The sequence below is a fragment of the Monodelphis domestica genome, chromosome 5 (genome assembly GCF_027887165.1).
Source record: "Monodelphis domestica isolate mMonDom1 chromosome 5, mMonDom1.pri, whole genome shotgun sequence".
Taxonomy (NCBI): Eukaryota; Metazoa; Chordata; class Mammalia; order Didelphimorphia; family Didelphidae; genus Monodelphis; species Monodelphis domestica.
Window position 1 is genome coordinate 181,456,036 of NC_077231.1, and position 27,728 is coordinate 181,483,763.

A 27,728-nucleotide genomic window follows, 5' to 3' on the forward strand; every position below is an offset into this window, starting at 1 on the left:
CAAGGTAATTTTTAAAAGCTTTTCAGAGCTGAACTCTACAACCTAAACAAGATATAGAAAACTGAATCTAAATTTATTTTAACAATGTTGACTAAATGCATTCATATATCTGGTACTTCAAGGAATTAAGGATACAAAGACAAACACAAAACAGTCCCTGCCTTCAATGAGTTTATATTAAAAAGGGGGGAACAGTATGCATCCAAGTTAAGTAAAATCAAAGAAAGCACAAAGTAATTTAAAGCTAATAATTTTTGGTTTTGGTGTTCTTCAAAAATGTCTTACTCTTCACGAATACCATGGAGGTTTTCTTTATAGAGATACTAGTTTGCCATTTCCTTCTCAATTATATAAATAAGGAACTGAGGCAAAGAGAGACTTGCCCAGGGTCACACGGCTAGTAAGTCTGAGGTCAGATGTAAAATCAAGAAGCTAAGTCTTCTTGACTCTCTCAGTGCACTATTGTGCCATCTAGCTGGCCTTGTGGATGAGATGGAACCTAAACTATGCTTTGAGGAAGCTGAGGATGTAGACATGGAGGATCACTTGTAGAAATACAAGGAAGACAAGGATAGAATGTTATATCCAGAGAACTGCTAACAAACAGGTTTAACTGATTCGCAGAGGGAAAAAAGGAAAATATGTTTTGGACTAGATAGGTAGATGGCTAAGAAGAAAAATGGGATATTATTGTAAAGGTAAGATGCAGTTTCCATAGTGGATAAAGAATCATCCTTGAAGACAGCAAGACCTGAACTCAAGTCCTACTTAACATCACAGTGCTCCATACCCCAGTGAGACGTGAACCAGATTAAATGTAATTAGTAAATGTATAACTAAATTAATAAAATACAAAAAATGTATATGATAACTTGTCATTTTCCAAGTCAGTATGCAGTCACAGGGATGCATTTCTATTTGAGTCTGATACCATTTTTCTAAGTATCTCTTTTAAGTCAAAAGCTTGTAATGGTTAGGGGAATTTCTTCACCCAAGAGATCTCCTCACCAGTGAAATCATAGTTCCTATCCATCTTTTATCCTAGAGGCAATATGGAGTCATTGATTTTTGAGTAGAGGAATTGACAAAGTTGTATAGTTATGAATGGAGGGAAAAGGATGGAGGCAAGAGGATGGAGGTAGATAGACCAGCCAGACTATTGGCTACTCCAATATTCCATGTAGCAGTTGATGATGACCTGGATTAAGAGGGAGTCTGTGTAAATGGAGAGGAGAGAACCATTTCATTTTGATAGAGGTAATGGAAATAAGATCAATATGACATTGTAACTGATTAAGGATACTGAAGTCAAGGAAGAGGCAGGAGAAAGGATAACAAGAGTTGCAAACTCAAAGCAGGAGTAGAACAGCTCTCTATCAGTGTTTCTGAGATGATCTAAGTGGTCAAGAAAAGAATGATAATCTAGCAGAGGGAACCAAAAGGAAACTATCAGACAAGTGGAAGAAGAACCAAGAAAAAAAAATGTCCCAGATGCCAAAAGAGGACAAAAATTCATGAAGAAACAGAGGGCTCAATAGCCAGAGAAAGGGCAAAACAGAAGAGGAATGATAAATGATCATTGAGAGATCATTTATAACCTTAGAGAAGGTTTTGGCCAATGAGGTAAGACAGAAGACAGGCAACAAGGAATTGAGAAAGTGAGATATTATGGTATGAATGTGGACAACTTTTTCTACAAATATGATTCACTGCCAAAGGAAAAAGATATAGAATCGTGGCTTGAGGAAAAGATTTTTAAGAATAGGTGGGCCTTGGCCATGTTTGTATCTACTGGTGAAGGAGCAATTTGATAAAGAGATATTAGACTAAAAAAAATTAAGAGATATTAATGACAGAAAGAAGATAAAAATGATTAAAGAAAAGGAAGAAAAAGTCTTTGAGAAAATGGGATTATGTAACCTAAATTTTAAAAATACTGAAAGAATAATTATAATTATTTTTTAAAAGTTACATACCAGATTATGCATATTACTACTAATAATAATTGACATTTATATAGCATTTAATGTTTTTAAGATACTTTACATATATTATCTCATTTAGCCTTGCAGTATACACAAATTGGTTCTCCATCTCTGAGGAGAAAACAAGAGAAATTTGACTTTAGGGGCAACATGAAAGAGAGAAATTTGTTGGAAAAGTGGAATAGGATGGTGAGTGTCCTTGAATAGTTAGAATGCTTTACTAAAATTGGTTATATAGAGAAATCACTATTCTGTACCTTAAAAAAAACTTTGATAATACCTAGAAGATAATTTTTCTAACTAAAAGCAGAAAAATGGATTTGGTGATATCTCAGTTTTCCCAAAGCTTCTATTTCCTATCTTTCCTAAGGTATTCCTAGAGGAATTCCTTTCCTAAGGAATTCCTAAGAGAATCATACTTTAGAGTGAAATCAATCATTTTTATAATTTTATTTAACTTTTATACCACGTATAATTATATATACATATATATCTTTAACATTTTTATTTAACTCATACTTTTTCAAAGGTTTCTAAAAATCTAATTGTGTTTCAGCTACTGTATTATAAAAACATCTGACTGGTGATTACCATCTTTCCTATGTTTGGCTACATTCTCCAGTTCATCTCTTTTTACTTCCCTCCCTCACTTCTCTTCCTCTTGAGATCTGTTGTGGAGGAAATTCACTGAGAGAGTAAATAATGTCCAAGTATTCACACAGCTGATATGTGTCAAAGGTTGGACTTCAACCTGTCCCAAGGCCAGTCCTCTATCCCATCACTTTGTTTCTCCTTTCAATCTTCCATGATTGAAAAAAATATCCAGGCCTCAAATGGAAACTGTGTTTTGATAGTGGAAGTTTTCAAGTTTAATGTGTTCAGAAACTAAGCATAAAGGCGAGATGCTCCAATTCTGCAAAAATTTTCATGCCTTACATTCAATGAATTGACCTCTTTCCTTTATAATACTATAGCATAACTGATATCTTTGTACTCTAGTTAACAAACACATATATAAAATTGAACATTTTGGGGGGTAGTATGAATAAGTGCAAAAATCAGACTATTCAGGACTGAGAAGTCTTTCCTCCTGCAGACCACTATATTTGCTTCATATATTTCAAACTACAAAGGGCCATAAAATCTTTTATATGCTCAAGAAGAGAAGTCTCAAATACATTGCCTCTAGGCTGCAACACTCCCCAGTGTGCCTTAACCAGATTAAAATATTATTGAGAAATATTGAACACAATAAATAAAAATTAATAAAACAGATAATGCCAAAATAGCCCTTATGTATAGTTTATGAAACCCATTTCTATTTGAGTTTGACACCATTGCTCTAGAAGAATGAGAAAGTGGAATGTAACTGAAAAATAATGGACTGGGAGGCAGAATAACTAGGTTCTAGTCTCCTAACTACCAGTAGGTAATTAGGCGTCCTTGAAAATAAGGGAAAGGCTGTGCAGGAGGAGGAATGGAGATAATCGTACTTGTACTGTCTGAAGAGATTAATATTATTAAATAATATCTTAAATGATTTTGTTGGTAACTTGTAAAATTCTTTTCAGTTGAGCTATTGCCAGGGATTTTCATAACTTTTTTTCATAGATCTTCATTTAAAGAAATGGCAATAATTTACATTAAGTAGAGTCATTGTTTAAAGGTGTTTTTTAGATATTTGAAAACGGTTTAAAATGTATTTGAGAAACTGTGACAATTTGGGCTGTTTTTCTACAGTGGTAACTATCTTTAGATTAACTTAATACTGAGGTAGACTGTTGCTTTTGTTTACCTAAGTTAGATTGCTGCCATTTATTTAGGACCATTTTGGTGAATAGAATAGACCTCTGAGATTTAAAATCCCAGGTAAAATGCTAAACTGATGTATCAGCCATATTAAATGTTTACTTCCTCAAAGATCAATGACCCATCAGTAGACAAACTCATTCTGTTAGCTTCATTTCAGGATAATAGAGTTTTCTTGGGAAGGAAATACATTTTGTGACAATTTACATTTATCTTAAAATTTATCTGAACTACACAAATAAATTCTACTAGAAAAACACATAATTGATACACTGAATTCTTATTTTGATAACTATAGATGTATTTGAGTTAAACATTTACTAATCTTGACTGGAATGTCAATGAAAGCCAAAGCCTACCTATTAAATTTTGAGATGTTTGAGTGAAATTTCAAGTTTTTATCAAGAACAGTTTTCAGGAAGGTGGCGAGTAAGAAATACTTAGGTAGGTGTGTGTGTGTGTGTGTGTGTGTGAGTGTGTGTGTGTGTGTGTGTGTGTGTGTATCTTGAAACGTATTTATTTTTTATTCTATAAATATTATCATAGTTTTAAAATATAATAATGATATTTCTATTTATAACCTCTCTCTTCATGTACATCTTTTAAATCTTTCTAGTAAAAAAAAATCAACCTGTTTATATAAGCAAATAACAAAGCAGTCCAGAAGACAAAATTAAAGGGCAATGTGATGTTAGGATTTTGTTCATTCTACTTAGGAAACAGTAATGGATATGAACTAAACAAATAGAAAACATGGTATTACATACCATGTTGCAAGTTAAAAAATAAAAATAAAATCTTTAAATGAGACCGTATGTACATATTATTCTTTGGAATATCCAAGTATCCATTGAGATTAGTGTGATGTGATTTGTCCTGCAGCTGCTTCAAATTAAGAACAGGTGTAGAAGACAGATTATGCAAATGCTCATATTAATGTAATTGTCAAATTGGTGTGTTTACCATTGTGCTTTTAAAGAGTAGACCATACTCCTATTTTAAATGTAAATTAGTTTCATTCTTGAGAGCAGCTATTGGGTAGTGTAACTTAGTCTTAGCTTAGAAATGAATAATTCCCAGAATATGTGAAACAATTCAGAAATCTGACATTTTCTTTTCCAGTAAACTGTTTTTAATAGATTATGAAATATTAAACTCTATCATGTCCTTTAAGTACAAATAAAGCATTTCTAGTAAGATGAAATTTTGAATTGCTTTTGACTATTGGCTTTATATGCCTTTCTTCCACTTTCTTTCATGTAAAATTAGGAAAGCTAGTCATTCTATCAATTTGTTCACATTTTATTCATAAAATAATAATAATATTATTTTTAAATAAGACTAAAACAACAGAAATGGTAAAGAGTGTATTTAAAATGCAGTCTCTTTCTTGAATGTCCAGAACAAGTATGAACTCAGGTAATCCCTTCTTAGAGGTAAATCAGGTATTAAATTATGCCCTGGGTATTTAAACTTTTTTTGTACATTTGCTTTTATGTTTACTGAAGTACTTGAAGGGATTCCCTTGTGGTGTGGCATCAAAAATTTTCACATAGTGAATGGCAAAATGCTATGTGAAGAATCTGATTTGTTTTTTTCTGATAGGCCATCTTTCCCAGTCACATAGTTTTCTCATAGCCATATTAAATAAGAAGGGACAAGAGCAATAAGGACCACATCATGATCAGAAATGCTAATGAGAGAGGCTTCATTTATATGTACATCTTGCAATCCCTTTTAGTACTCTATTAGAGTCTATCACTCATCAGTGTAGGCAGGAAAAGGAGCTGCCACTGAGACCTACAAGGGATTAAAAGAGGCTGATCTAAGAGCTGCTGCTGGCTTCCCCTGTAGAGATCAGATGAAAAACTGCCACATCCTCCCAACCCCATATATATTCCTGGGGGTGCCAGTGATCTATGTCCTCCCACCTGATGAGTGAAAACATTCTGTGGAAGGGATACTGGTGCTCCTGGATTTGGGAGAGATGACGATGGAAGGAATTATTTTGTTTATCTCTGTTGTACTTATTAGTAGCAACTTTTGTAAAATTTACTGACATTCCATTCCCAAAATAGAGAAAATATGGGCCATGCTAGTAGGACTTACCTATTCCTAGGAAACATGGAGGCTCCTCCCTTGATACCTGGGAAAGATAAAGATGATCTAACTAATCTAAGAAGTTGAAAAAAGAAAAAAAAAGAAGTTGATATTCATTCCTACTTCTCTCATTTCTCATGTTTCCTTTTATATATTCATAATGTGAAAGTAACAGGTCTTCCTCAGAAACACATTGATTTAGACTTGGAACAGGTGGAAGGTTACATATGCAGCTCACCCAGATTATTAGCCGAAGAGAGACTTCTACCAAGAGAACAGAAAAATAGCAGTTCAAATAAAAAATATATATTCTTCAGGAAACAGAATTTGTTTTACTTCAGAATAACTAAGACAGTATAAATGTGGTTGCAAGAGAGCATGACTGACAAGTTTTATTTGGCTTTCTCCTTTTTTTTGTTTATTTTAAAGGATATATTTTAATTTTTTTAATTTTTGACATTTTTATATTTAAAATGTGGTGGTCAAGCTAAAGTCAACACTTTCAGTGGGGAAAATCTCTATCTTAAAGCTATGTTGCAGTTCAAACCTAAGGATAAGTGGAGCTATATGGCTTATTTTAAATGACCTGAAAATAGCTTCCCCCATAAATTGAAAACGGATTCTATAGATTAGGTCAGCTATCCTAAAAGTTTTAGAAATAACTGGACAGAAATGCAACTTAATATCTATACTATGTCTCTTAATCATTATTAGGCATTTTCAATTAAATATGAATGAGAAATCATGTAAAAATATCATCTGTGAAATACTGAAGATGGTCCCTTAAAAGCACAGGGGCAAATCTTGAGTTCAAAACTAGTTTAAAATTTTATTTCATGAACCTCAAATTTGTGGCAGTTGGTTTCCTTTCCTTCGGGGCACCATTGCAAGAGTGATTCATTCTATTTTCCAAAAACCTTCATTGCAATTTGGTCTAACACAAAAACATTAATACAGCACAAAAATGGCCTACTGTGGCAAATTCATTTCTTTTATTAGCACATTGCATAGTTTTGCATATTTTCAATTAACTTGTTTTGTTCTATAACAATATTAAGAATTTCTTACAAAATCCCCAAACTTCCTAGTGGAGTTTTTATTGTGAACAAGCAGAACTTTACCTGGTGTATATAGAACAGAATTCTTAAAAAAAAAATCTAATCAGATCTTGGAAAACTGTATTAAGACTCAAAGCACAAGGAGGCAGCTGGGTGGCTCAGTGGATTGAGAGCCAGGTCTTGAGATGGTAGGTCCTAGGTTCAAATCTGGCCTCAGACATTTCTTAGCTGTGTGACTCTGGGCAAGTCACTTGACCCCCATTGCCTAGTCCTTGCCACTCTTCTGACTTGGAATAATACAGAGTATTGATTCCAAGATGGAAGGTAAGGGTTAAAAAAAAAAAAGAATCGAAGCAAAATGTAAATACAGAGTTCACAGAAAACCTATGCTTATATTTTTACATTACCTAAACCCTTTAAATGCTATAATTAGAAGGCAAGGGTGTAATCTAGGAAAAGTCATGAAAACTTTTAAAAATTCCTTAAGTTTTGTATAGTTTGGGCAATTTTTTTTAACCTTGCAACATTTTTTCAGTTAGCATTGTAATTTCTTCAATCATGTAATGGCAGAACTCAAATCTTTCAATGTATTTTGGCTTTAATCATTATAATGTCTTAAAATATTAGTGAAAAAGGCATTAATTTCATTCCATTACTAAGATATCCACCAAATATTCAAATGTAGATATATTCAAATTCCATCTATGTTTCCTCCCATTAAAAAAAAATAATTTTGCCAGAATTTTTTTGACACATCATTCTCTTGTCAGCTTCTCAAGGTAAAAAGAAAGATCTGTAGCATGGAACCTGTATCTTGAAGAGCAAGAAAGTAAGAACTATTATTTGAATGTTCGCTATTTCTAACCCACTACTACAACTCTCCTTTTTTTTTCTCTTATCAAGAAATCACCATTCATTTATTTTAAAATCTACCTTCCAGAAATATCCAATCATTCTTGAATAATGTAGCTCCCTATTTTCCTTTTCTCAGCTGATGCAAGAAAACAGTATCCTGGGGGAAAAAAATCCCCACTAGTACTCAGTACGCAAAGCCCATGCCTGAAGGGCCTGTTGACTGCTGCTTTCTCCCCCTCTTAGCACATAATAACCACATCACCCGTAGGAACCCCCATAGCATTTTTTTTCTTTTCAGTGACTTTAGTTCTCATGGAAGGTACTTGATTAACATCCCAGGAGATCGAATTGTCTACTTATTTAATGAAAAGGTATAGGTCTTATCCGTATCACAGACAGCAGCTAGGTCATTTGCCCCATCCTTGATCTCAACCTTACCTGTGGAGATAGACAAGCTCTGTGGGTGAGAGGTGACCATGTCTTTTCTATTCTTGGCTCCTCTGCTGAGATTTCTAACAAGGGTGCCAATTAGTGCCAGTTATGATGGTAGCTTTTGTAATGTGAGTTAGAGGGGTACTGGCTGGAAACAGGACTAAGAATCATGCATTCAAATACTCCTTTGGCAATGTTACTTCTTTCCTATGCTTTTTTTCAAATGGGTGTATATAAGTCTCCATGAAGTAGGGAGATATTTCTGTTGTATCTCATTAAATCTCATTAAATGATTAATATGAAATGTTTTAAGTATTTATCATTTCTAAATGCCTACACAGTTGATTCTTTCTTGAGATAAGCCTATCATGAGTTTATTTTATAGTCTCTACTAAACTACCATCAAATTAGCCCACTATTAATTGACTATTTACCCTGCATTTCCTTTTCCAGAGTAATCTACCTTTTCTTTCACTTTCATTATTGAAATAGAAGATAAATGAGCATTTACCTCTTAGGTATCTGAGAAGAGAGAGAAACTAATAATGTCCATCAATAATCTGTACACAAATAGACCATACCTGTGTTGACGCTTCTCTTCTCAATCTAATGATTTATTTATTTTACTGATGGTTGCTGTCTTCATTAGGGGATGTTACACATCAGATGGTGTCATGCAAAACTCAAGACATTGTGTCTGCCTAAACAAACTGACATTTTAGGAAGGTAAAAGACACTGAATTTATCATATTGGTTGGTGGTTCACTCAACTGGCTATAGCGCCATGATAAATGAGGCCAAGGTCATGAGTTCAAACCCCATGTGGGCCAGTTAGCTTTGCCCCACTCCATGGCTGCAGATTCCATGCTCCAAATTATATTGCAAATATTATCATAATACCATCTTATTTAACTAATATGATGGTTTATTGAAACATTTTAAATTAATCATATTGGTGGAGAGATTTTTAAGTGGGATACAGCCTTCATAAAAAATTCTAACCTTTCCAATCATAGCAACAAGGCATGTTTTTGAGTGAAACAGCACTAATTGGCATATCTGTATGAGAAAGCCTAGAAATTTGTTCATCTGTGCCTCATTCTATGCAATGAATTTCAGAGGAGTTGTATAGAAATCAAATTTATAGCAATTGAATATGTTCACTATACTATTAGGAGTTTGGTATATGAAAGAATTAAGCCTTCATATAATTTTTTTTTGTGTAAAGTGAAAAATTATGAGGGAAAATTGCTCCTAAAATCTCCCCCTTTTGAGGGAAAAGGACAATTTCAGTTTCAGATTGGGTTTTCATAAAGCAACGTATCCCTTAAATATCAAACCAGTGTGTGGAGATGATACCAAAAAGAAGAAAACATACCCATGACAAAACATATATGACAATGTAACTGACAAACAGAAACAGAACCTGCTGTCGTGCTGGATCCTTTTATTCCTCACTGTTCTTGACGTGTTACCCTGATCATTCACCTATCTGCAAATATAGAACTGGCCTCAGAGATGCTAAAAACAAGGTATCCTCGTCCCTCGTTTTGCCCTACATAGATGGCAACACTGTAAACCCCAGTGTTGCATGTATGTATGTTGTCTTCCCTGAGTCAGCAGAAAGAATTGGCTTGGTCTTTACTGCCTCTTTTGAACATATTCTGCATCCCAATGGCACTCAGTAAATTCTTCTCATTGCCTGGTTGATTCTTGCTCTAGGCTGCATAGAAGTTATTAAAAAACAAAACAAAACAAAACAAAACTACAATCCTATAATTAGTTTACCTTTCTCATGAAGAATTAAAAGAATTTTACTGCTATGAGTTACTGATCCTTGCATCTTCTTGTGATAGGTAAACAGTTATATTATGAGTTTCTGACCAGCTACATTAGCAACAAACAAGTGTTAATTCTGGTGTATCGTTATGTTTCCTGGGAACATTGGCACATTTAACATAAATAAGTCACTTGACCCAAAGAAGCCAAATAATAATGAAAAATGTGATTAGTTTTTTGTAAGTATACTACTATTTCCCAAACTATATCTGCATAATGTAAGAGTTTCATAAAAAGAAAAACTACATTCTTATTTTCCCTTTTAAATATAAAATATGAAATTAAATAATACATATCACAATGTTAAAAATGTATGAAAACTACTTTAATTTCCTCTATTTTGCCCCAAAATTTAACCAACTACTCTTTATCCCAAGAGATATTAGAAATACTTCTAGGTGGGCATTATAGTTTTCATCATTATGTTCAAGCCTTATTTTATTTTTTGGCTAAATTAATTCATTAAATACCCAACAATTGGTTTGACTTTTTTGACAATTTATTTTGATGTATTATTGACCTAGGCCTTTAGATACATGTAAACAGTGTATAAATTGTATGCAGTATTATATAAATATCCATTAATATTATCAGATGTGTAAATTGTAATTAAAATACTTTTCATCCCATTTTGATTAGCTTGATATAATATTGTATTCTTAAAGTTGGTCCTGAATATTTTTGAATATCCACTTTAGACAATAGAAAGTAGCACAATTTTAATTTAATATACTTTTAGTTTTTAAAAGGACAGTCAATTTCTACATTCATATAATAGTAGCCTTTATCATTTTTTTCCAAATCAGTCCTTTCTTTATCTAGTCACCTCAGCTAATCTTTGGACATACAAGTAATTCAGTTTGATCTCATATAAAATATTTAATGCCAAATAATAACTGTCTAATCTATACTTAGTTTTCATTGACTCTTTTCAGCAACTTACTTACTAGGCCATGTTTTGAAAGATAATAGCTTCATATTTTCATGTTCTAATCAAAGAGATTTATAATATGAATGTATTTCAGTATCAAGTAACAAGATCTTCATTGTTTCACAAGAAACGTATGATGACCCATACTCAGCCTAGAAGTAGATGCCCTCCAAAGCTGATGCTAAAATTCCACACTAGTATATTATCTCTCTTCACTGCCTTCTTTGGTTCTTATTTGAAACAGATGCAAACACTTAAAACAATCCACTCACATTGAGGTTCACTCTGATTTTGCAGAATATGTCAAGCTCCCTCCAGGAGAACCATGTCTAAATGACTTGTCTGATTTCATTCTCATTGTTCCTCCTTTGCTGACCTGCAAACTCTAAGATTCTGTTAAAGCATGACTGGTCAGATGTTTATTAGTGTCTGTTGCCAACCTCCTGTCTCTTCCTATTGAAGAGACCTCTTAGGCTGTCATGTGAAGCTGCTGGTTGCTTTTGCAAAAAGCATGACTGCTTGAGCTAGTCCTTTTGGCAAAACTCAGTGAGTGGTCCAATGACAAAATAGGGTTTGCATATATTCAACTAGAAAATAATACCTATCAGTTTCAGGAATGATTAATTAGGGGTGCAGTGGCAATAGTATGATAGTCAGTCCTCAGCTCTTCAGGTAGTTTGCATTTTTTGGAAAGAGCACTGTTCTTCATGAAGCTTGTAAATAAACCCACCTAGCCTTCCCAAAGATTTTCGATTTTAAGACTTTTCTATTTATTATTTTTTCCTACAATTTGTTGGTTGGTTCTACATTAATTTTTACTCCAGTCAATAAATACACATTAAGCCTTTATTATGAACAATGCACTGTTCCAGTTGTATGGAAAGTAAAAAATAGAAGTCATTTTTTTAAATTATAGAAATAAGAATTGGGTTGCTCTGAAAAGTGATCAAGGGGTAAATGCATCTGGAGCAAATTATTAGATATATAATGAGTTTGATTGCAAGATCTCTCCTCCATTAGAATGTAAGCTCATTGCAAATATGATTTGATTCACTCTGTGTTTGTATGTCTAGCTCTTGGCACTGTGCTTGACACATAAAAGGCACTTAATATTAATTCTTGTCAATCAATTCATTGATTAATGATAGGATAGAATGTATATTTTTAGGAAATCCTATTAATCACTCAGCTGGTGAGGTTGAAAGGTATGATTAGGATTGAATAAAAATTTTGGGAAATAGGATCACCTTCTGCGCTATATATGAATTATACATTTTAAAATAATTACAAATAACAAAAAAACTGCATCACCAAGCATTATCTACTTATCCTACTGTAGAAAAAATGCTAGACCCAGAGTCAGAAGACCCTAGTTTCTTATTGATATACTCCATAACTTTGAATGACTAAATTAACCACCATTAATCTCAGTTTCCTCATCAGTAAAATTGGGATAACAGCTCTTACATAATAGATAATAAATTGTGAAGACTACGTTTTAGAGATCAATTAGCACTCCATAAACTGGAGTAATTAGGGTGATGATTCAGAAGGCACTTTCTGTATAATGTATTGCCTTAAGGTTATAATTATGAATATCAGTTTTCATTGTCATACTGTAGTGCAAAAGTGATTATAATCAGATTTCTGGTTTACAAGATGCCAGACTTTATTGCAATTATATTTGAGTCAGAGGACCCAGAAGCAGAGATAGTCATAACTGTATTAATCCAAAAAGAACCTTTCTCTAATGTCATCGTTAGTGGCTATTAAGTGTTAATGGCAGGATGTTATATTTTAGTTCTTTCAATAACTTGATAACTACAACCCTTCATTATGACTAATTCAGACATGAAATATTATGTAATATGGTGGTCATGTAATAATAATTCCCATTTAAAAAGAACATATGTCTCATAGAAATATGGTCCCTAACTTCACAACAGGTCACAACTCTTCTAATTTATAATAACCAGAAGCAGTATTGTAACACAATAAATAATGTTTTTTCAATTCAACAAACAATAGGTATTTGAATGTGCTGGGAGATACCTTAACTATGTGAAAAAGTAAAGGAATAATATTTGAACAAATTAGTTAATTCTTCAACATTCATGCATATTTCATTAGCTCTACAACAAGTTTAGGATTATATTAATATTTATTTTTAAGAAACTTAGTTTTAAGTATTTATCTTAGCTAGATATAGTAACCATGATTTTAGGGATTCTCACTTCCAAAAATCAATAATTCTAGAAGCACTTGTAATTGTTCCTGTAGGTTACTGTATCTGCCTAAGGTTTATTCCAAAAGTAATTTCATTTTTATTGTACAGTATAGTATTTAATTTTTTGAGGTTGCTTATGACCTTGTTAAATAGTAATCCCAAAATTGTGTGGCTTGTTTTGATTTTAACCAAAGTTACAGCTGCCTAGCTGTAAAGCAGTCACTTTCTCTTATTATGACTAGTTCTTCAACTTGTACTGTTTTAAATTGCCTGCAATTAGCATATTTCAACCTTATTTTTAGGTTTAAATTGCAGTGTGAGAGTGTACTCTCCTCTTAGCTAATTAGTGCTATCAAGGAACAGTAGGTTACCTCATTAGTACCATGTGCATTTAATTAAAGAAGAGAAAATTGGAGTTAACCTCATAGTTAATATTTTCACAGAGTGCTACAATGCCAACACCTTCAATTGGAGTCACACCCCTGTGTATCTAATTATGCACTGGTGCCAAATAAGGTTAGCAAGGGTACTACTAGGCTGTTGACAAAATAATTTAGAGAAAAATGCGTTTGCTAGTTTATGACAGTAAAATTTAGCTTGAACACTTTGCCACAATCTGTCGATCAGATGGCAGTCCTCCTCACAGGAAGCAGAATCGAAGGGATATATCAAGAGCCATCTTTAAAATATTAGAATTAAAATATGGCTCTTAACTTGAAGCAAATGGCATATAGTCATGTAAAGTATATACAATCCATTCCTTAAACACAGCCCACTGAACTTGAGATATATTTGAAAAGAATTATTTATAAGATGTAATATTTACATGCATCAAACTACTACAAATACACCCTGACACCCTTACCACCTCCCTTCCTGCTTTTTTTCTTTTCTGGCATAGTTATAATTTCCCTTGTGTATCTTGTGAATTGGGATCTTCCTTTCATATCATACATGAAGTCTAAGGATGTGTTGTCACATGGCCTATTCAAATGCAGTGTAATCCTTTTGCCCTTCAGACAAAATCTTTGAAATGTCTAATGTTACTTGGGTAAAAAAAAAATGACATTCCATGTCATTTATCAATAAATAATCACTTAGCTTTGCTCTTAGGGATGAAAATGCATACTATACAATTGAATGCATAGGTTTATAGTCAATGGATAGAATATAATTCAACAGGTTTAAATGCTTAAAAGAAGCCACTTCAACTGAGGTTGTAAAGCTTGATCCATTGTTTATATTACAATCTTAAGTGTATTTTAATGACATTATTTGTGATATAATGACAAGTGGCTAAATGACTTTATTCATCAAGATTATCACAATGATAAGGTGAAACACTTTGTGACTCTTTTGAATGGGACTTTAGATTTAGTTTTTTGGCCACAATGAAATACCTATAAGTCTACTTTCAACTTTCTCTCATTTAAATATGAATGTAACAAATGACTGGCCTAGTGACTTAGAATCATTATTTGTTTAGATTATACATATATATTTTCATAAATATATATCTACCTTTTGAGTATAATTTCAGTTTCAAATCAGGAATTTAGATTTTTCTAAAGTGTCCATCATAGTTCTAAGGACTCGGTAAGTTGTAATTAAATGATTGTATTTCAGAGATTTGCTTTCAACCATTGTCCACCTAGAATGGCATCATCAGCTAAGAAAAGATAAAGTCTTGTATGATGACATTAAAAAATAATAACCAGAAATCTTACAATTCTTTTGTAAATCATACATAAAAAGCAGAACACTTAAATTAGTAAAGAAATATATGAGTGAAATTTAGAAATACAACCGACTCCTGACTGATATTCAGCCTCAAATTTACCTCTCAAAGTAAAATAGGGTAGTTATATCCTCCTCCCATACATAGAGCAGCTCAACAATACACCTAGAGTAAGGTACACAAGGTAGTTAGCAAGTTGACCCCCCCCCAAAAAAAAGGCCATGGATTAAGTCCTAGTATATGGGTTATATGTGATTTTTTTTCCTATTAGCCAATCCCCTTCCACTGGTACAGATAAACAAGAAATGCTTGATGTGACATTACAAATATAATTAATTGGATTTCTGCTACTCCTTAGATTCTCACTTCAATTATGTTTTAGCAGATATATAGTTCACAGCTTAAATTTTAATGTAAATACAGGCATAAGATCAACTGCATGGTTCCATATCATCATTTCATTTTTTCTTGAATTTTCAGATATACTTGAATAAGTTATTGATTAGACCTAGAAAATGGAGGAGGAAGAATTAAAGCTTAGCCCTATTCAAAATTGAAGAGAAAGTTATAAGATCTTCTGAAAACCACATTATAAAAACACAAAATCCTGTTTGTATTATTATCCCATCCTGAAAGTATGATATGTACTTGGATTGTATGATGTAAAAAAAATTAAGTAGATTCTCTTGACATTTAGCTTAGACAACTAGAATCAATTCTGCTGTGGTCTGTCAGGAATTTGGAATGAAAATGTTTGCATCTGATATCCATTTTAGTTATACTTAAACAAGAATCTAAATATGTGTAATCTTTAAGTACTTCACTGAGAAAATGTTTTTCTTTTCCTAAAACCATCAGGATATAAGTATACATACACATATCTATAGCCCTGTGTGTGTATTTATATGTGTGTATAAATTTGGGGCATGTGGAAAACCATTTCCTAGTCTCTCAAATAAAATAGTTTCAATATTCATTGCATAAACATTAGAACAAATTCCTACAATAGGAAAGTTTGTTTTAATATATCAGCTACTTGCATACACACACACACACACACACACACACACACACATTGAGTTGAACCAAATGGAGAAAAAAAATCCCATTTTAATAGTGAATTGAAAAATACAAGAGTATTATCTTTATGAAAAATTTTGCACATAAATAATGAAATACAGATTCTTGTCCTTTATGGGAAATCCCAAAGATGAACATTGTGATGTTAAATGACATTCAAAAATAAATATAGAGAAGTAAAATAGCAATGTGATATTTTATATAAATGGTCAAATGCATACATAAAAAGTATATAGCAGGAAAGGGGAGGTAATGAATTCTATATACAAAGTCAAATCTCATGGTATTATAAATGTATTCTCTCTCATTTGCTTTGTTCTACCCTAATGATCTGAATTGATCTGGTTTGGGGTCTCATTCAGTTGTAATCCCGTGGTATCAGAACCTTCTTGAGTTTTCTTTGCAATGTTAATTTTTTTTTGAAAAATAGAAAGAAAAAGGTGTACTGAGGTTTACTGAAAATTCTATAATGGAATAGAATTGTGTTCAATCACTAAACAATTTAGATTTGGTCTGGAAATGATAAAGATTCTCTTTCTCTTTTTTTTTCCAAAAGAAGAGAAATTTCAGTGACAAATTTGGAAAGAGGACGAAGTGTACTTTCATTAATGAAACACAAATTTACCCAAAGAATATGCCTTTTTTTAAAGCACATTTAAAATGGGGCACAGTGTTCCTAATTGGGCAACCATTTTCCCTTAAGGATTTACTATGGGAAATATGTTTCTATTAGATACTAAGAAGCAAATGTCCTAATAGATTTTTCCCCTCTGACTATATAGAAAAAAACTTCTTTTGCCATAGTTTTTTTCTCATTCCTTATTCTCCTTATATAGAAAGAAACCCATAAGTCATCAGATCTAAATATTATCAATGATTTATTTAGAGAAAAGTTTTTTTTTAATGTTGAAGTAATATTGCAAAAATATTTACAGGTATTGAGGGAGGTAGAGCAGCAGACATATTCAGCAACTAATTTATTATAAATTTACATTCTCTTATTCATTGTATTATGAATCATAAATTGAACTACCTATTTATCTGCTTAGACTATAGTCTTCAGAAAACAAAAACAATAATAAAGTATAACTCATCTATGCAAAACAATGTATATTTTCCTTGAAAAACAGTATTATTAGAGAGATCAGAACATAATAAGTATTGCATTAGCCTTGACTCAGGAAGACCTGGTTCAAGTCCTCTGTTGAATATTGTTGTGTGACCTCGGACAAATCATTTAACCTTCTGGTGCCTTAAGTTACAGAGCAACTGTTGACCTGCATTGATAGAAGATATTTCCTTCACCAATGAAATCACAGTTCTAGTCAAAGACAAAAACAGAACATGAAATCATTGATTCACAGAATTTTAACAATAGAAAAAAGAAATAATGAACTGGAGGAATTCCATGTGAAATGGAACCACCTCCAAGGAATTGATGCAAAGTGAGAGGAGCAGAACCAGGAGAACATTGTACACAGAGACCGATACACTGTGGTACAATCAAATGTGATGGACTTCTCTACTTGCAGCAATGCGATGATCCAGGACAATTCTGAGGGATTTACGAAAAAGAACATATCCACATTCAGAGGAAAAACTGTGAGAGTAGAAACACAGAAGAAAAACAACTGCTTGATTACATGGGTCGAGGGGGATATGATTGGGGATGTAGACCCTAAATGATCACCCTAATGCAAATATTAATAATATAGAAATAGGTCTTGACTAATACAAGTAAAACCTAGTTGAATTGTGCATTGTCTATGGTAGGGTGGAAGAGGGGAAAGAAATAACATGAATCATGTAACCATGGAAAAATATTCTAAGTTAATAATAAATAAAAATAAATAAATTTTAAAGAAAAGAAGAATTTTAGCAATAGAAAAACCTTAGACACAAGTCTTGCCTAGGAGGAATCCAAAGCTTAAGGCGATTAAGTAACTTCTTCAGATGTACATAACTTAATATCAGAACTAGAACTTCGCAATTCTATAATGGTTCTCTCATTCACAAATCAATTAACTTTCTTCTACATCAGGCTGCCTATAAGAATAAAATAAAAGTTAGTCCAAAAATAAGTTTTTTAAATCTCCAAATTACACAGAGACCATCTAATCCAATTAATACCTGAAAAAGATTTTCCTACACATTATGCCTAATACAAGATCAACAAGCTTGATGACCTCTAGTGAAGGACCCTTACTTTCTGTCTTAATAACAACTCTAATAAAGAAGGGCAATGGCTAGGCAAATGGGGGTTAAGTGACATATTCAGGGTTACCCCACAGGGAAGTATCTCAGGACAGATTTAAACTCGGGTCCTCCCAACTCCAGTCCTGACACTCTATACATTGTGCCTTCGGAACTGCCCTAGGAATTGTGTATTGATGTCCAGGAAACTTAGGCAAAGAGGGTTAAGTGACTTGCCCAGGGTCACATAGCTAGTAGGGATATGAGGCCATATTTGAAACCAGGTAAACATGTCTTTCTGATTCCGTGCCCAGTGTTCAACCCATGCACTATTTAGCTGCCTTAGCAATACTTTTTCATTCCATGTTGGAAAACTCTTATATTGTTTATTAAGGATATCAAACATAATTAATGAAAAATACTGGGGACATAAGAATTAATTTCTGACTTTGTTGATTGCCTGGAGAACTTAGATTGTGGTTTAGCTCATTTTCCCTGTGCATAAAAGTGTAAACTTCATTCCTACTTGTTGAATCTCATAAGAGGTACTTAAAACTACAAAAGCCATATAGTCTTACTAATTGTAACTTAAAATTAAATACTGAGAAAATCATAGACCTTATGAAAACCCAGGGCTCAAGAAGATTAGATAGGATGGAAGTAAAGAGTAATATATTATAGCATAAAAATCACTTCTTGAGAAGTGTTCCCTGAATTTAAAAACAAAAACAAACAAAAATAACCATTCATTGTTTCAGAGCCCAAATCTGAAATGTTTTCATCACTGATTATTTTATAGTTTCATTCCTAAGATGCACAAAACTTTCACAACAGGATTATTCTCTGAAATTCCTGGTTTTCACAACATTTTTTTTGCTAGAGGTGGGGGGATTCCACAGTAGCAACCTAAGTCTATTCCTCCATTACTAAGACTCTCATGGCACTTCCTTTGCATGAATGATCTCATTAACACCTACTTGAACAGCTAATTTTATTGTTAGTCTTGCCTATAGGTTTTCATACTTCAGTGAAGATTTATTTTGCCTAGGAAGATGACAGGAAGATCTATAGGTTTTTAATCCTTAAAGGAATATTTATTTTGCATAGGACGATGCCAGGAAGTTCTAACTGCTATCTCAGGTTGTGTTATGCTTTATGCCTTTTGTATCTTGGAGTTCAATTTCACTTATTTTCCTGTCTCATCTAGTAGTCATTTTGTACATTTCTGCACTATAGAGCAGTGATTCCTATCTCATATTTACTACTGATTAAACTTTTGATCATCTACATTCTCAATGTACTAATAAATATGAAAAACCGGGCTGCTTCTGTTAAGTAGATATGCAAAATACCCTTTATACTATGTCATAACGAAATTATGCCTTATGACTTGGAGTTTACAGACCTGAGTTGGAATCAAATTTTTCTACTTAGAATTTATGAGACAGTAGACAGATCGCTTAACTTGTCTGTGGATGTTTCCTTCTTAGTAAAATGAGCCTTTCCCAGATAGAGGATCCTCTGAAATCCACTTGACTAGATTAGTTATTTCTTTATCCTTCTAGGCTCTATTATATTGCCCTAAAACCAAAGAACCTAAGAGTTTTAAGAAATCTTAGATATAACCAAGTTGAGCCTTTTTTTGAATCACCTTTAAAAGTTGACAGTAGAATTCTAGAGAATCTCCAAGGCCAATTCATTAGATGAATCCAAGAAGTTTCTACCCTTACAGACTGTAATAGAGGAGGAGAAAGGGATGGAGTCCCTCACCACTGAGTTCAGGACCAGAGTGTGGTAGAGATGAAGTGGAGTTAAAGAGTGGAGAGAGAGGATATATAGATGTCCCCTCTCCTTCCTCAATAAACTTACAATAACTGTCTTCAGGGTTACTGACTACTTTTATTCAGAGGCAGGGCTGAAGTAAATCCAGGACTAAACAGCTTCTTCTTCCTCAGGGAGGAAATATAGTTCTCCTCCCCAAACCTTCTAGTCCCTCTCCCTGAATATTATACAGGCACTAGATCTATAGAATATTTGAGGAACACACAAAGGGTAAGGTAAGTGAGATTGAGGGATAAGGCACTAGGAAATGGGAAATAGGAAGTCCCTAAAACCTAAAAATTGAACCCCTTCTCCCCAAATTCTGCAGGGTCTGGCTTGCCTGACTCTCTGGGGTCAATTGTGAAAGCTGTCTTGACTTTTTAACTGTCCTAATTATACTATGAAGTTCAAGAGCTACTTTGGAGGGATGGAGAGTAAATCTTCCTGGGATAGAGAGTTTTATATCCAAAGTCCTATCCACTCTTATTGTCTTCTGCTGAATTCAGGGAGTCTGGATTCACACAAAGATGACCAGGGCTCAAGGTGCTTTCAGAGCAACCTTCCTGAAGGGCTTTCAGAAGAGAAGTGATGTTAACTGCCTGGATCTTTTCAGCTCTTCTTTGCTCTTTCTCTGGAATTCTCTGTTCCTCTTGCCCTTCCCCCACTTGTCTTGTTCCTCTGGCAGCTGGCGTCTAAGTTTCCTCTCTTACAAAGCCCTCTTTTGGGTTTTTGCAAATTTGTCAACTTGACAATTTGCATTGCTTTGAATGTCTTACTTGCCTTATGTTTATTATCGCTAATATTCTTTCCAGCTATATGCTATCCCCTCTATTCCCCTCCCAAAATAATAAATCTCTTAACCCTTTACCTATTTCCTTATACTTAACCTATCTTATCTTGGCTAATTCCTAATGCTAAAATCAGGGTTTCAGGAAAGTGGTTTGGGTTAAGTATGTTGGTTACAAAGGTTTGTTACAATGAAATAACTTCGGTATTCGGAATAACCACATATCTGAACAGTATGCCATAATGCAGGCTAAATCTCTGGTAACAATATCTTATAAAATTCTAACTATTGTGAAATTTCCCAAACTTTTTACCTATCTTATACTTTCTTAAAGTTCCTAACTATTATAATTCATTTAATCATATGATATTTTTACATGTTTCTTTTAGGTTAGTATTTTCTTTCCCAATGTGTAGTTTTCTAGGTTATCTGAACTTCCCTTTTCCACCTTGACTATCCCTGTCCCTAATTTAATAAGGGTTAAATTTGTTAGTTAATTCCTATTCTAAGTTAGTCTGTTAGTTTGTTAGTGCTCTGATATTCACATTATTACTCATGATCCATACATATTACATATATACATGAGTTCTGCTTTGGAGTCAACCATACAGAAAAGGTATTGTCTTTTCTGCTTGTTTGAGTCCTGCAAGAACTTTATTTACAAAATATACATTATTCCTTATGTTCGACCTTGCTTATGGTCCCTAAATCAGTTTGTTACCATGTTTATGTTCTAGATGTGTAGTGTTGCATGCATATACTTACGTCCTTGCCAATTTTTCCTCTTCACCTGTTATCTGTTGAATCTATTTTCCTTTCTTCTTATACAGGATTCATGTGCATGTTGTGTGAGTTTCCCTAGTGTGATGTTAATATGTAAAACGATTTCATCTTCTGTGACATACTTTATAGAAGTTCTTTTTTTTTTAATATAGTTCTTGGGTTATAGTTCTTTGTGCTCTCCATTCCCAACCCATATTTGCATATTAAGAAATTTTCTAGAAATTTCTTGATTTGCTCTTTAGTTTTCCCATTACTTATTTCTATGCCCCTATATGACTTATATACTTTGTTCTTCATATCTGTTATGTCACTTTCTAATTCCCTCTCCATCTCTCGTATTTCCCTCTGTTTTAAATTCTTGTTTCCTCCCTCTTTCTCTACAGACTTTCAATCTCCCACCATCACTTGTTTTATTTTCCTACCAGGTGTGACATCCCCTGTTTTTCTTCTCTGCACCCTCTGTGCATCTAATCTTCTGTTCTTCTGGCTTCATGCTGAGTATCAGGGGTTTCCTTTTGCAAGGACCTCTGAATACTTGGGTTTCGCTCCCTGGATAATCAGGTGTTGCATGGTCATGAGATCGGTAGTTGCTTCTTTTTTGAGTTTGCAATGATCACAGCATTTGGATTTGTATGTATCATTGTATGTCTACTGTCTTCCACAGTTATTGTACCCTCTGTTCTGTGTAGCCCTTTTTTGATATTGTGAGCCTCTCTTGTAACCTTGCTCATATTTTACTTTCATGGGACAGAATCTGACTGTGTCCCACTTTTTGGCATAAATAGCATTTTCCATTATCTCTTTTCCCCTTTGCTTGATATTGTGATCTTTGGTGTGGGAAGGTCCTGATTGTAGCAAGATTTTTTACCTCCTCTATCTCTTTCTGTCTGAGGGTTTCCTTAGTCTCTTCTGGTTTCTACTTCAATTCCTCCTTTTCTTTCTGCTTCTCTGTATGGGTCTCATGCAAATATGTGGCAGAGTCTCTCAGGTCTTGGAGGGATAAAGATTTGAAATTCCAGCAAAAGTTCTTCAAAATATGTTTGATATTTTGGACACACCCTTTCAAAAATTGCCTCTTAACATAACATGGGGAATGGCTTCCTGGCTATCCTGAGTATACCCCAATATAGCCTCAGCATTCTCCATCAGTCTGTTAATATAGACAGATGGATGCTCTGTCTGCTCCTGCCTCAGTCTATTGAATTTTCCCCAAGCATTTGGTCTATTGCAAAATGTTTTGATTCCTTCTAATAAGTCTTCCTATGTCTTTCTTAAATATGTCAAGTTTGAAGGTCTGGAAAAATCCAGATCTTCAAAATATTCTGGCCAGTTCATTAGGTTATTATCCTCCTTTATCCTCTTAGTGAACTTAATGCTTCTGGGGACTAAATAGTTCTGAAAGTAGGGTTTCTATATCTTGGAAACTGGGGTCATGTAATTTAAATGATCTTTTCAAATCTCTTAAACATTTGAATGGTTCAGAGCAAAATTTTGGCATTCTCCATTTCAGGGAATTCAAGTCTTGGATGCTGAAAGACTTATGTACCTTCATATGGAAAACGCCAGAGTCTGGGGTAACTTTGGCATAATCCCTGAGAGGCATGATCTTTTGTGCCCCCTGGGACTTCCTCAGCCTCAGTGTTTGTCTGATTGTCCACCATTATTTTTTTGGTGCACAACCCTACTTTTAGGGCTCTTGTAATATGTGTCTCAGTGTCCTTGCATTTGTCTTTGTCATCAGTATTTTTAATATCCTCTTCTGTGACTAGCTCCTTTCCATTCCCCAGTTTCTCATTCTTTTTCATTGTGAATTCCTGGCACATCTCAGTAATTGTTGCCATTTGGGAGAACAATAGCTCTAGTCTATTATCTGTGTTGTTGTGGTACTATATAATTGCCAGAGACCACTGTGGTATCATAGCCAGCTGGGAGGGTTAGCCATTTTGTAGATAGTTCCAGTGATATTTGGTCCCAATATTTTGTAATGCTGATTGCTGCCCCTACCATATCATTGATTATGCTAGTGATGGTGCCAAATATAGACGAATACCAATGTGCCAAAATGGCTACCACCAGTAAAGTCCATAGAGCTTTCTGGAGCATTTTGTATCTTTTTTCCTATATTTCCCCTCACTCAGTTATTTGTGTTAGTCTTTCTTCTTTATAGAAACCAAGATGTCTCCTTAGATCTCTGTATGTACTTTAGAATTCTTATACCCCCCCAAGATGGCTGTCCTGCCCCTTTACTTCCAATTGCCAGGAATGACTGTTGGCAATGGATTCTTTTGTAATCTGGAGTGCCACTGTAATAGAGAAGGAGAAAGGGATGGAGTCCCTCACCACTGAGTTCAGGACCAGAGTGTGGTAGAGATGAAGTAGAGTTAAAGAGTGGAGAGAGAGGATAGATAGTTGTCCCCTCTCCTTCCTCAATAAACTCACAATAACTGTCTTCAGGGTTACTGACTACTTTTATTCAGAGGCAGGGCTGAAGTAAATCCAGGACTAAACAGCTTCTTCTTCCTCGAGGAGGAAATATAGTTCTCCTCCCCAAACCTTCTAGTCCCTCTCCCTGAATATTATGCAGGCACTAGATCTATAGAATATTTGAGGAACACACAAAGGGTAAGGTAAGTGAGATTGAGGGATAAGGCACTGGGAAATGGGAAATAGGAAGTCCCTAAAACCTAAAAATTGAACCCCTCCCCAAATTCTGCAGGGTCAGGCTTGCCTGACTCTCTGGGGTCAATTGTGAAAGCTGTCTTGACTTTTTAACTGTCCTAATTATACTATGAAGTTCAAGAGCTACTTTGGAGGGATGGAGAGTAAATCTTCCTGGGATAGAGAGTTTTATATCCAAAGTCCTATCCACTCTTATTGTCTTCTGCTGGATTCGGGGAGTCTGATTCACACAAAGATGACCAGGGCTCAAGGTGCTTTCAAAGCAACCTTCCTGAAGGGCTTCCAGAAGAGAAGTGAAGTTAACTGCCTGGATCTTTTCAGCTCTTCTTTGCTCTTTCTCTGGAATTCTCTGTTCCTCTTGCCCTACCCCCACTTGTCTTGTTCCTCTGGCAGCTGGCATCTAAGTTTCCTCTCATAAAAGATATAAGATAAACTGTACCTTAAATACTTCCTAGAAATGGGGTCAAAGTAAGTAAAACTATTTCTAGCTACCTAGTAGTTTTACCTGACAGTATTTAGTTCACATTGATATTTAGTTATAATTTACATTTAACTCCTTGAAGATGAGAAGACTTTTTTTGGCCATAAAAGTTTGTTACCTCATTTATTTCTCATAAGAAATAAAAGAAATAGGAACTACACTGATATTCTAACCTTTTTTATATTAAATCAACTCCTAGAGTATATTAGCTATAAGAGAATTAGCAAATCAGACACAGTTTAGCAATTAGAAATATCCTCTTTGTCTTATACAGTGTCCTATATAAAAATTGCCAAATAAACATATCTATGTGAAATCCAGCTAGAAACATCAGACTACTCTGATATTTTATTAATCATTTTCTTCCTTGTTTTATTATTTTAATGTCTGTATTGATAATAAGTAAATTAGGTGGAAATTTCCTTTTTTTAATCTAAGCTTATGCTACATTTTAAACAGTTATTATTTGTTAAAAAAAAAAAAACATAGTAACTTGTGAGTGATACCAACTTGTTCCAAGTATGTTAGTATAAGTTATATATCATTCTGAAATTTTTTTCTCAGTCATATTATGAGATTTTGGTCTCTCCAATTAGTTATAAGTAAAGTTTTAGAATGTATTTGAACTCCTTTGTGTGTCTATGCAAATTAAACCAAAAACCTAATAGCTGCAAATTTGGTATTTATGTTGTATTTTTGAGCATTCTTTGCTGACTATTAATCTCAATGGTATTAAATCCTCTTTTGGCCTTTAGACCTTTTCATGGTCAAATAAAACCTTTAACTTTAAAAGAATGTCAAATACTAGCTTTGTTAACTGCTGGTGAATTACTATGAAGTCCAATATTTTAGTTCAGCTATTGAAAACTACCAGCAGCTTCACTTGGATATAGAATCCTGGTTTCTGTTTTTCATATAGTTAATGATATCTGTTTGCAACATGTTGATTAATCCTTTTGTTTTCTAGTACAAATCAAAATTTTAGTAATTATCTTTAAACACCTCACTCATATAGGATGCAGCTCCCTCAGGCTGGGTGCAGACCTCTCACCTCATATTTCATTGCAGCTTTTGAGATTGCCATGGATTCTCTTGATGTTGGTTGCAAGTAGGACCAGCAGCAGGGCTTTTTCAATGGAGAATCCTCTTTGAAATTCATAATGAATAATTTACTCCCCTTGATGATTCACCAAAGCATTAGTATAGCAGAATTCAGGAGATGATGAAAGGATTATTTATTTAGTTATCTGGTTTTGTTGTTGTTAATATATTTTTCATCAAATAAATTGATACTCATACTAGAATATGTATGTAGCAATAATGTGAATTTATGCTATCCATTTGGAGCAGCCAGTTTTTCTTCTATATTTTAAAGTCATTTCTAATACTATTATAAATATTACCTAGAAATATTAAACATCATCTGCATCAGTTCCTACCAATGCAGAATAGTCCTTTTTCAAGCATTTCTATAAACAAATTTATGAAAATTGATAGACCACCATTATTGTTTGGATCTGCTTGCCTTATAATTGTCTGGTATATTGCTGTCCTGTTTTACTAGGAATGTTATACAAAGATGACAAAAACAGGTCTCAGTGACTAAATATCCAATCAGATACTCATAATACCTAAATCGAATTCATTTGTATAAAATATCACTGTGATAGAATTTGGATTCTTGTACTTTTCACATTTAATTCCATTTTCTGATCATTATTCTTTTGTGGATAAAATGAAGTTTGGTGGGGTTTTTTTACATATTATTGTAAAAAGAACCAGAAGAAACACCATTGTTGGATTGAACATGATCATGGGGAAACGTATTTATAATCCACTACGAATACAGATAAATGTAGAGAAATACATTTAAAAGGTAAATTTTAAATTTTAAAGTTTTAAAAAATTTAGCTTTTATCATCTCTATTAGGGGATCTAAGAAACTAAATATTTAAAAGTATTTGTATTCATCACTTTCATTGACACAGACTTCTTTCCCTATACTTGTCCAGCTGTAACAAACACTAGGTTTATGTATTCTCTTATATGAATGACTTCATGAACAATATAAGTAAATTCTTTGTAAGTGAAAAGATATCCTATTGTTTTACCTCTTCTTCTGCGAACCCATTATTTCCAACAAGTTGCACATTTCTCAGTCCTTCAGTTGTTCATGCTGAGAAGTAGAGGAGTCCACTTGATCCTATATGCCTCTTCTTGTCCTTCTATTTATTGAATATTCAGTGTCCTGCTGAGCTTAACTGACAGACTGAAAAGTGGCATCACTATATTCATTGCTAGAGAGAGGAGAAAGGAACTTATTCCTCAGGCACTATTACTTCTCTGTACCTAAGAACTATTTACAGATGACTTCTGAGAACTGATTTCTCTTTGATAAGACTGAGTATTTTAATTCATATTCCTTATATACTGAACACAAAGGTCATTATGCCATACCAAAAAAGATACCAGCAAACTTTTCTCTTCAAAAATACCTCACACGTGGAATCACTTTTAAAATGTTGTTAAATATTTCTTCTGTTCTTACATTTGGGAGAGGCCAATTTCAATAGCATAATCTGATCAGTTAGAAGGATCTCCCTTATAGGTTTGATATTTCAGGGACAATTATCCCACCATCTCAAAAAATATCCTATTACTCCAAGAAATACAGGCTTTTTCTGAACTCTTAATCTACTGATCAATCATAAGTACTCTTCATTTAAGGCTTAAATTATGGAAATCAATTTCATTCCTGTTATTTATGAATAGGACCTTCGTAGTTCCTCTCTAAGAATTCTCCTTCTTGTTTCTTTAAGGCAACTTTTCTTATCTTATGAATTTGAGGTACATTGAGACTATGGCAAAACCTCCACACAGAGAGGTCTGAAAAACTAATAGTTCAGAAATGTCTTTTTCTCTCTTTCTTG

At 33.7% G+C, this 27,728-nt stretch overlaps 1 protein-coding gene across 19 annotated transcripts in view; it reads left to right on the forward strand.

Moving 5' to 3' along the window:
- The window catches only part of FOXP2 (forkhead box P2), a 694,699-nt gene that overhangs the window by 551,382 nt on the left and 115,589 nt on the right, over window positions 1-27,728 (forward strand). The window contains exon 1 of one of the 19 annotated variants that reach the window (XM_056799576.1): window positions 21,811-24,785. The exons of the other annotated variants lie outside the window; for them this stretch is intronic. The gene's annotated coding sequence lies outside the window, so the exon portion shown is untranslated. Of the gene's footprint in view, window positions 1-21,810; window positions 24,786-27,728 lie in introns of those variants that run through there. 19 annotated transcript variants of the gene reach the window in all.